General features: G+C 36.4%; 1 protein-coding gene across 2 annotated transcripts in view; it reads left to right on the top strand.

The window, feature by feature from the left end:
* LOC114327758 (PDF receptor-like) overlaps positions 1-12135 on the top strand; it is a 1644969-nt gene that overhangs the window by 1400669 nt on the left and 232165 nt on the right. The gene's annotated exons all lie outside the window — the stretch shown is intronic.

Below are 12135 nucleotides of genomic sequence, written 5' to 3'. Positions count from 1 at the left end.
CTTACTTTTCTATCTATATACTTTTTTAATCATACAATTTATTATGATCTTAACATTTCGATGCTAATACTTAAACTAATTTTGGCCCATATTACATAAAAACCACACATAAAAACATACCACATAAAAAACTCGTGTCCAGACTCTTCCTCATAGGTGGTGGGGAAAATAGTCAAAATAATTTAATAATATCATAGGAATGTGAAGATCATAATAAATTGTATAAATAAAAAAAATATATATAGATGAAAAAGTAAGCCTAAGGCTACGGCTCCACGGGCGGGAAATTGACACTAGCAGTAGCAGTAAAATGAATTTAAGGTTCCGCGGAACGGAATAGGGATAGCCGAACTGTACCGATTACAGGACTTGTGCGTAGTCGGTTCAGTTCGGCTATTCCCATTCCGTTCCGCGGAACCTTAAGTTCATTTTACTGCTACTGCTAGCGTCAATTTCCCGCCCGTGGAGCCGTAGCCTTACGTTTTTTTTTATTGTATCACCATGAACATTCGAGAGTCTGGTCAAGTTTGGAATGTTGTAAAACCTACAAAAAAAGAGAAATAAAAACAACTTTGTAGTGAAAATAGTTCTCTACCAAAGTGTTGCAAGGTCATTTTATTCCAAAAAATTTATAACGTCCAAAAGGAAACTAAGTCACTTAGGGAAAATATGAAAAGTGAAAAAAGGAGTAGAAAAAAGTAAAATATTCATTTATTTTTGTTTATAACTTTTTTGTTGGTCACTTGAAAATAAAAACTAACTGAGATAAAATTGTTGAAAATTTAATTTGCTACATTTTATGTTTAATTAAATTATCTATTGGGGTTTTTTTTTCCTGGATGCTCTGTTGTGAACCGTTTGTACTGCAGCCTCTTGGCTTATTGTACATCTTCCATTCATTTGTGAAACCCTTTGCAGAATTCTGGAACCCTGTACCAGCTTGTACAGGTCTAGTGGGTGGGTACCATATAAATTTGGAGTCACTTCGATGTCCCCGAAAAGGGTTTGCCGCCTACGATCCAATGCCTTACAGTCATGCAAAATATGGTTGACTGTTTCAGGTTCTCTGTTACAGAGTCTGCAGCTCAAATCTCCATGAAACAGCCCCATTGTATGCAGGTGACCCTTAACTGGCGCATGTCCAGTGAGGAAACCTGTTATGACTCTGAGCTGATTCCTGCTTATTTTCAGCAGTAACTCAGCCCTACTAGCACATGTCCGTCCGATATACATATTGCCATGTGTTTGACCGGGTACACTCTCCCAGTGTGAGTTGTGTTGGCATCGGATCCAGGCTTTTTTTCGTTCACGGACGGTGCTTTTTGGCACTCCCACGGCCGGCTCTGGACCCAGGTATTTTGTAGCTGATGCTCTCTTGGCAAGTTCATCAGCTCTTTCATTGCCGTATATGCCCCGATGACCTGGAACCCATACCAGTATAACACTGTTATATTGTGCCAGTCTATCAAGTTCTTGTCGACATTCCCACACCAGCCTAGAATTCACCTTAGGGCTTATAAGAGCCCCAATGGCTGCTTGAATATCTATGGTTGAATATCAGGTTGTTTTCTCTTGCACACTGCAATATTGCAAAAATCTCTGCCTGAAATACGGAGGTATATTCTCCCAGTGGAATAGAAATGCAGTCTGGGTCGAGAGTTTCCTCTGTCCCATTCGTCTCGTGGGCAAATGTCCACTTGAAAAGGTATTTCAGGCTTGTATCTTGATGTCATATGGTCAGAAATCATTATCCATTTGGCATCATTAGTTTCATTCGTTATTCTACTGTGTCCTGATTTAACTGGTACGTTGCTCAGGTTTTCTCGCAGTCTATAATATCCCATTCTCGCCTCACCTCTTATCGTTATATTTAAAGGAAGGAGATCCAGTAGTGCCTCCATAGCTGCCGTAGGTGTGTCCCTCATAGCCCCCGTGATCCCGAGACAAGCAAGTTTTTGCACCTTGCTTAATTTGATGATGGCACATTTTTGCTGCAATTTTGGCCACCGTACCACTGATGCATATGTAATTGTGGGTTTTACTACCATGTTATAAGTCCAATATACCATGTCTGGTCTCAAACCCCACATTTTGCCATGAGTACGTCTGGCTACCATTAACGTAGATACCGCTCTCTTCGTTATTCTTTCTATCTGCTGAGTCCAAGTAAGCCTTGAGTCTAATATTATCCCGAGATACTTTACTTCACTCACCAGATTTAAATGTATACCATTTAGACTTAGATGACCCAATTCCCCTGAATTCCTTCTTTTAGTAAATTTCACGATTTCGGATTTAGAGGACTGATGTTAAGCCCTACATTTGAAGTCCATTCTGTAAGTACGGTCAGAGCCTGTTGCATTCGATCTCTGACTGTACCATTAAATTTTCCGTGGGCTAAGATGACTAGGTCATCCGCATAACCCAGGACGTGATGCCTATCGTTGTCGAGTCTAGCTATCAGGCCATCCATGAGCAGATTCCACAGTAGAGGAGATAAGACTTCCCCCTGTGGGCAGCCTCTGGCTACCTGAGCTGACACTGTATCCCCTAGCAACGTAGCATATATCACACGGCTTCTCAGCATGCAGTCTATCCATCTACAGCTTGTTGCGTCTATTCCCTTTAGACGGATCGCCCTTGTGATCGCTTCGTAGGAGTGTTGTCAAATGCTCTCTCAATCTCGAAAAATGCACCCAACATCACCTCTTGGTTTTCTAGAACGTACTCCACTCTCTGTACAAGATGGTGCAGTGCCGTTTCTGTGGAGACTCCCGCTCGATACGCATATTGTCCCTGATGTATCGGACTTTCAACCAATACACCATTCCTGATATACCTATCGAGCAGTTTTTCTAAGGTCTTCAGTACGAATGACATCAGACATAAGTCTGATATCTATTGGGTTGCTGGATATTATTATCCAATATCCAGCGGGTAGAGAGATACTTTCCGTAGATCAAAAACTGACACCTGACGGTAAATGTAACACATAACATAATTAAATATAAATAGAAATACATTTTTTCTATGGATGCTATACAATGTGCAACTTTTCTCACTAATTACATACATTCAAAACGGATAAATTTTCACGCAGTGAGAAAAGTCAACCATTGCAGTGAGAAATATTTTTCTCACGGGTTCTCCGCCAGTTTTCCATCTATATGATAGCCCTTTCCATGGTAACAATCACAATATAAACACAATTTATTAATGTTGTCAAACAAAATGTGTTGACACATTACACAAACAACTAAATTATTTAATTTTGAAGTTTGAACTCTTGACAAAACCGCATCCATAGAAAAAGTACAGTGTACAACACATGAGAAAATTACATGTCTCCCTCGCTTAATTTGCAACAAACTTCTGCGCTCGTGAGAAATATGTCTTTTTGCTCAGTTGTTGCACAATATACTATTTAAGCACCCTTGCATAAATTCTTTTTCTTTTTCTTGTAGCGCTATAACCCTTATAGTTGTTGTTCTACAACATGTAGGGGTGGCTCTTGGCTTACTGCACAACCCGAATCCATCTCGAACGATCGTCCATGATAGTTGGGCAGAGGGTAGCCCCATTGTTCTTAAATCTGACCATATGTTATCTCTAAATTGCATTCGTGAAATTCCTATGGGCCTGGCTTCTTTCCAGATTTACTTGGCAAAGTTGTTATATTGCCTGTACGTCTTAGACGTTTGGATTTAATCTCTTGGTCTAAGTCTCGAAATCTATTCATGCTTGAATTACCTAAAATATTTTGGTATCTACATTAGATTACAGTTCTTATGTCAATCACGACATCTTCTGTACTACATTTTGTTTTCTTCTTCTTTCTCTTCTTATTCTTCTTCTTTTTCTTCTTCTTCTTCTTCTTCTTCTTATAATAATAGGCCTCTTGACCTATTGTTAACCGATTTTGAGCTTGTATTCGTAGTTGTGATGTTAACTGCCAGCTATCTCGCCACCATATAAAGGGCCTTTCTATTGGACTCTTGCCTGTGGGCTTCGAATCCCTGGCTACACGGGCTATTCTCTCGCTGTCCATTTTCGTCACATGCTGATTCCACTTTCGTCTTTTCTGTCTTCCCCACCATACTATGTCTTGTATGTTACAGAGATCTCTTATTCTGCCGTTCGGTATTCCGTCTCTTAGTGTTTTATAATTGACCTCAATGGTCTTATTTCTAATGTTCTCAGTATCCTCTTACTTTCTGCTATGTCACATCTTGTTTATATCGCGTACGTCATGATCGGTCTTACACATGATTTGTATATGCGTACTTTCCCTTCCAGCCTCACATCCCTCAGATATCCTGACACGTAATTGGCTTTATTTGCTTGCTTTCAGAGCATCTCTTTAACATCTCCATAACTACATATTTCTACCCCAAGATATTCGAATCTCGCCACTTGTTCAATTAGTTCGTTGTTAAATACTATTTTGCATCTAATGGGTTCCCTTGGCACTACCAGGGATTTGGATTTAGCTCATGCTGTAGTTCTTCGCCACCATATTGAGAGTGTGTACCAATCGCTGTAGGTCATCGTTGTTATCAGAGATTACTGTTGCGTCGTCAGCATAACAGAGGTTTCTTATTTGTTTTTCTGCCAACTTATATCCTTTTTCTGTAGTTTAATGTCTTCTATGATTTTGTCAATTACTAAATTAAAAATCAATGGGCTATGGGCTCGAGCTATTCCCTTGTTGGATTCCCGAGTTCATTTCTACTTCCGATGTTAGTTCATTCTCGACTTTTATTCTGGTTTTGTTTTTCGTATTAATGTCTTTAATAATTATTATCCTTATCTTATGGGTTGATTTTTCTCTTTAAGCAATCTTAGCAGATCTTTTAGTCTTATACAATCGAAGGGTTTAGTCAGATCTATAAAGCACATAAACGTAGGTTTATTATATTATATTCCAGTGCTTTCTCAGCAATTTGTCTGGCTATGAATATTATGGCATCTATTGTGGACCTATTTTTCCGAAAACTTTGTTGTTCCTCACTAGCTGTGTATTTGTCATTTATTTTTTACATTCATTTTACATTAATTTAAACAAAAAAAAAAACGTTTTAGATTTGCACACAAAATGTAGGTATAGGTAATAATTTAACTTTTTATATGAGTTTAAAATTCTTTTAAATCTTTACAACTACGTTCTACCTTTATTGAGCATACCACGTTCTACTTAATTTCTGTGTTATTGTAGGAGTAAAAATGTACACAATCATTAAAAATGTAATTATCCAGTGATGCTTGTGAAAGGTCGAGAAATTATGTAAATATAAAACATGCAAATGTGTCTATATGTAAATATGTGACATGGAAGAGGTCGTTAAATTTGACTCTTAAGTTAATTTTTAAAAAAATTTTAATGCCTACATACATCTATATATAAGGTTTACAATGAGATATTACTAACCAATATGTACAGTATAATTAACAAGATTAAAAACCGCTAAACGCCGTAAAAATGAGTGGCGCATACAATATTCCAGCTACAAAAGAGCTGATATGAATATTACGTGGCGCGAAAATATATTTGCATTTTGATGGAAAATAAAATTCTAGTTTTATTTTAAAAGATATGTCCATAATATTGGCTAAATTTGAAGTAAAACGTGCCACAACAGAGCTTCAAAATACAAACTCGATAAAAGTTACTCTTTTGTGGCGCGTTTTACTTCAAATTTAGCAAATATTATGGAAACATCTTTTAAAATAAAATTAGAATTTCATTTTCCATCAAAATGGAGATATATTTTCGTGCCATGTAATATTTATATCAGCTCTTTTGTAGCTGGAATATTGTATGCGCCACTCATTTTTACGGCGTTTAGCGGTTTTTATTCTTGTATCAGGAGATTTTCAAAGTTATTTATGAATTGAATGTATGAATTTGAATATAATGTTTCTTGGCTGCACGTTAAGCATTATAAATGATCGCCTTTCTAGCACTATTTCTCAAATGATCTAATGTCCATCGAATGTACACTAGATTTTTTTTTCTATTCGAAATAGACTGAAAAAAAAATATTGGGGGATGGCCGGTAAATGAACTCGTATTGTCTTATCAAATTTAGCGTCGTAACCACTAGAACAAGATGGATTGTGGCGAAGTTGAAAGAAGAAAATAACCAAAGACAATACCAAGTAGAATTAAGAAATAGGTTTCAGGTTTTGGAAATAAGTGAAAATGAAACTGAAGATGTAAATCAGCGATGGAACTCCATAAAAACAACTATTACAGAAGCAGCAGAAAAATATATCGGAAGAACGAAAAAAAAAAAAAGAAAAAATGGTTCGACGAGGAATATGAAAGAACACTAAAAAAACAAACAAAAGAAGAATTGATTATCTGTCGAACCCATCAGAAGAAAAATGTACACGATTCCACAGAGAGAGCCTCAGCTAGAAGAAAACTTAGGCAAAAAAAGAGACAGTATCTACAACAACAAATTTAAAAAGTAAAAGGAAAACACAGACGCAATCAAAGTAAAAATTCCTACAGAGAGGTAAGACAACATAAGAGAGGCTCGTATATAAGGACAACCAACTTCGTGAGAGATAAAAATGGAGAAATGCTGGCTGCCTAAAACAAAATAATAGAAAGAAATAATAGAAAGAAAATATTCAGCCCAAGATGGGCTGAATATTTTGAAGCGTTTCTGAATATCCAAAATTTCACTGATGAAAACAATGAAAATGGTGGAAACAACGGAGAATATAAGTATCAAACGGCCGAATTAGAAATACCCCCATCAAGCATGGAAGAAATTACGCATGCCATAAAAACGCTTAAAAAGGATAAATCCCCTGGTCTGGACAATATTGATGCTGAGCTTATTAAAACAGGCGGTCATGAACTCAAAAGTAGAATCCATCAAATAATAGAAAAGACCTGGCAACAAGAAATAATGCCAAAATAATGGTTTAGTAGTATTATTGTACCAATACACAAGAAAGGAAAAAAGGAATCATGCATGAATTACAGAGGAATCTCACTAATCAACACTACATATAAAATATTGGCTTCGATATTATTAACCTTCCGATGACCAACCTTTCTTTTGTTACACGGATGACCAAGGGGGGGAAAATGGCCCCAGGTCAAAAATGTCAAAAATGACAATTAACAAAAAAATGAAGTTTTTTTTTATTTTTAATTTTTTTATGGCATGGACTTTTTGTCATTCTGCCAGTCACAACATGAGTATTAGTGTCATGTGTAGTGTGTATGTTGAGTAAGTGTCTTGTTACTGTGCAAAGTCGACGTTATTCGCGTAAAACTACTTGGAATTACACATAATAGACGGTATTTTACTAAACATCAACTTTAGAATATATTTTTTATTCGAAAAATATAGGGAATTTTTTTTATTTCAAAATATGAGGATATCTAGAATGATATTAAAGTCAAATAAAAAAATAATTATTTAAAAATTGAAAATACTTTTGAATTTATTAAAGAAAAACATACGCTGGGGTCACAATTTCCCCCGCTTGGTCATCCGAAGATTAAGAAGATTAGTACCATACTCTGAAGAAATAGTTGGTGACTAGTGACTACCAATGTGGTTTCAGGCCTGGCAGATCGATTATTGATCAAATATTTACAATAAAACAAATGCTTGAACAGTATTGGGAATCTAATCAGGGCGTTCATCAGATCTTTATAGACTTCAAACAAGCTTATAATTTAATTAATCGTGCAAAATTATGGATGGCAATGATCGAGCTCGGCGTACCCAAGAAACTAGCTTCGGTAATACAAATGTGTGTAAGTAACTCCTTTGCACAAGTTAGAATAGGGGGAAAAATATCAAATGCTTTCTGCGTAAATGCTGGACTGAGGCAGGGAGATCCGTTGTCCCCATTGTTGTTTAACCTGGCCTTAGAATATGTCATGCGAAAAATTTATCCAAAAATCAAACCAGACACAACTGCTCGGGGAGAAAAATCATACTCATCTTTGCCGATGACGTAGATGTAGTAGCACAATTAACATTAGAAATTAAGGATATTTTCTCAAACTTTGAAAAAGCTGCAATAAACATCGGTCTAAAAATAAATGAAGAAAAAACAAAATACATGGTCGTCTCAAAACAAGAACGACGGCGAATAAGGCAAAACATTACAATAAACAATCATAACTTCGAAGTGGTTAAAGAATTTAAATATCTAGGAGCAACAATCACAAATGACAACAAATTAGAGCGAGAAGTTGAAACGCGAATAATGGCAGGAAACAGATCATTTTTTGCAATGAAACATCTAATGAAGTCAAAACTTCTTTCACGAGGTGCAAAAATCCAGATATATAAGACGATAATACGACCAGCAGTCGCGTATGAAAGCGAAACATGAACGCTAACAAAAAGGGAAGTAAATAAGTTGCTGGTGTGTGAACGTAAAATCCTTCGAATGATATATGGCCCTTGCAGAGACAGCTTGACAAACGAATGGAGGCGCAGATACGATAACGAGCTAGAATCTCTATTCGGAAAAGAAAATCTAGTGAGATATATACAGGCTAATAGACTCAGATGGTCAGGGCATGTGATATGCAGTAACGACAATCGCCTTATAAACAATGTGTTCTGGGAAAGGCCAGATGGAAGACGGTCTGTAGGGTGGCCTAGAAAAAGGTGGAAAGATGCAGTCAAAGAAGATCTAGAGAAAATGGGAGTGCGACAATGGGAATTAGTGGCACAGGACCGACAAACATGGAAGGCAATACTAAACGCGGCAAAGACTTACGAAGAGTTGTAGCGCCAATGATGATGACGATGATGAACCACTACAACTACATAAACCATTTCGGGGATAATGGTAAAATGGATCATATTTTAGAGCTTGATAACTTCGAAACGACTTAACAGATTTTGATCAGTAAACATGGGTTTGAAAGGTATTAACAAGTAGTATCTAATACATCTAAGGTCAAGTATGATAACTGGAGGTATTACAGTAATTATTGAGCTTGAAAAACTGGTTTTCCCATAGGAAATAGATTTGATTTGATCACACATATAAAGCCTATAATTTTAAAAATTCGAATTTTCCCAGACATGAGGTATACATCGTTAGACGCGACTAGAGTCCTCCTACAAACGCTAAGTTATTGGCGCAATTCGTAGGTTGAAATTTTGAGTAATTGTCGAAAAACCAAAATTTTCAAAGATTAGTTTTTTAGTTTTTCGGCTATACTGAGCCGTGTGTATGTCTGATCATAACCGCTTATGCACCATTTGAAAGCATAGCTCAACGCTATTGATTTGGTGTATTTAAGGTTCTCCTGTTTTTCCTTGAACCTAAGATATATGCCCTAAAAAAATATGCCGTTTTGTACTTACCTAGTCCTATAGCCGACTTATGAGTGGTCGAAAGTCACAAACTACACCAGTTCTGAATCAGCCCTGACTCCCTCTTGAAACACAGAAAAAAATTTCAGATCGGTGTAACTATTCCACAAACATACACATATCCCCACATCCACATAGAACGGCAGTTCTCACCAGTGGCGCACAACACCCCTACAAGCGACACTATATATACACGAAATTTTCGATTTTCTAAACCTGACTGAATGGAAAATTGGGCCACATCCCATCTTAAAGTTTACGAAAAGACTCGTCCATCCATATGTTATTTCTCCATTTTGGTCCAAGGGTGTGGAATTTACGGCCCTTCCCATTTAAAGCCTGTTTTTCGTTCTCGTCCCCAAAACTCCCAAAAATTTCAAAAATTTAAGCCCGACCTTTGAGGCTTCTGATAGCATAGATCATTACCTTTCCAACGCATGTTTAATTTTGAAAATCGGTTGTAACATCCAAAAGTTATCGAGCTCAGAAATATGACTTAATTTTTATTTAAAAAATGGAAAATGTTTGTGGATATGTATGTTTGTATGTATGTATGTGGAAAAGTTAAACCGATCTGAATTTTTTTTCTGTGTTTCAAGAGGGTGTGGGGCCGATTCAGAACCGGTCTAATTTTTGACTTCTGACTACCCGTAAGTTAGCTAGAGGACTAAGTAGATACAAAATAGCATATTTTTGGGCGTATATATCTTAGGTTCAAGAAAAGGCAGGAAAACTGCAAATACACCAAATTAATAGGGTTGAGTTAAGCTTTCAAATGGCCCTTAAGCGATCAAGCTGAGACATACACACTGCTCACCATAGCCAAAAAACTGAAAAATTAAACTTTGAAAATTTTGGTTTTTCGACAATTACTCAAAATTTCAACCTACGAATTGCGCCAATAACTGAGAGTTTGTAGAAGGACTCAGGACGCGTCTAACGCTGTATACCTTATATTTGGGAAAATTCGAGTTTTTAAGTTATAGGGTTCATAAATATGATCAAATCTATTTCTTATGGGAAAAACGGTTTTTCAAGCTCAATAATTCCTGTAATACGTTCAGTTATCATACTCGATCTTGGATGCATCAGATACTACTTGTCAATACGTTTCAAATTCATGTTTAGTGATCAACATCAGGTAAGCCGTTCAGAAATTATAGAGCTCTAAAGGTATAATTAGTCCAGGAACTGAAATTTTTCACTTCGCAATTTTTACAGAATGGATAGATTTGTTTAAAAATTTGACAATAAGTAGTGGATAGTTCAAGGATCAAAATCTATATGATGCCGAAAGACGCTTTTACCAAGGGGGTAGTTGCCACCTCATCTCGGGGGTGGACATTTTTTTTTATATTTTGACCGCAAATGCTGGTAAAAATATTAATTATAAACAAAAAATGTTCATTATACATTTTTTTGATAAAATTAATAGTTTTCGATTTATTAGTTATCGAAGCTGTTAGTTTTATATCGGAAAGATTACCAGATAACGGCAGTTCTCGCCAGTGGTGCAGAAATACACCCCCCTACACGCGACACTATTATATACACGAAATTTTCAATTTTCTAAATCTGACTGAATTGACAATTGTGCCAACTCCCATCTTCAAGTTCAGAAAAAGACTCACCCATTCATATGTCAACCATCCATTTTGGTCCAAGGGTGTCGATTTTACGGCCCTTCATATTTAGGGTCTGTTTTTCGTTCTGGTCCCCAAAACTCCCAAAAACTTCGAAAATCTATGTCCAACCTTTGCGGTTTCTAATAGAACTGATCATTACCTTTCCAACGCATGTCTAATTTTGAAAATCGGTTATACCATTCAAAAGTTATAGAGCTTAGAAATGTGACTCAATTTTTATTTAAAAAAGGGAAAATTTTTGTGGATATGTATGTATGTGTGTTTGAAAGTTAAACCGATTTGATATTTTTTCTCTGTATTTAAAGAGGGGGTCAGGGCCGATTTAGAACCGGTGTAGTTTGTGACTTTTGACCACCCATAAGCCAGCTATAGGACTTTGTAAGTACAAAACGGCATATTTTTTGGGGGTATATATATTCGGATCAAGAAGAGGCATGAGAACCGCAAATATACCAAATCAATAGTGTTGACTTAAGCTTTCAAATGGTGTCCAAGCCGTCAGGATCAGACATACACACGGCTCAGTATAGCCGAAAAACTGAAAAACTAAACTTTGAAAATTTTGGTTTTTCGACAATTACTCAACACTTCAACGTACGAATTGTGCCAATAACTTAGCGTTTGTATAAGGACTCAAGACGAATCTAACGATGTATACCTCATATCCGGGAAAATTCAAATTTTTAGGTTATAGGCTTCATAAATATAATCTTTCTTTCTTTCTCCCCTTCCTTATACCCTTTCAAGTGTCGGATTTGGGTTTAATTTAGCTACATATTCACCCATCTCTTCCATTATTTTCGGTCCTGTGCTATTAGTTTCATTTCTTCTAGCGTTTTCTGTTTGATTTTTCCTGCTTCTACTATTTGCTGTATCCATTTTTTCTTCGGCCTGCCTTTTTTCTTTTTTGTAATATTCCTTGTTTCGTGAATTTTCCTTGCTAGTCTACTAGGTTTCATTCTCATCAGATGTCCATACCAGTTTAATTGCCTCTTTATTATTTTATTCATTATTGGTTCCTGTTTAGTTATCCCTCTTATTGTCTCATTTCTTATTCTATCCCATTTGGTCTTTCCGGCTATAGCACGTAAATGTCTCATCTCAATTGCATTTATCCT

The sequence above is a fragment of the Diabrotica virgifera genome, chromosome 2, assembly GCF_917563875.1.
Source record: "Diabrotica virgifera virgifera chromosome 2, PGI_DIABVI_V3a".
Classification (NCBI taxonomy): domain Eukaryota; kingdom Metazoa; phylum Arthropoda; class Insecta; order Coleoptera; family Chrysomelidae; genus Diabrotica; species Diabrotica virgifera.
This window is presented reverse-complemented; position numbering and strand designations above follow the sequence as displayed.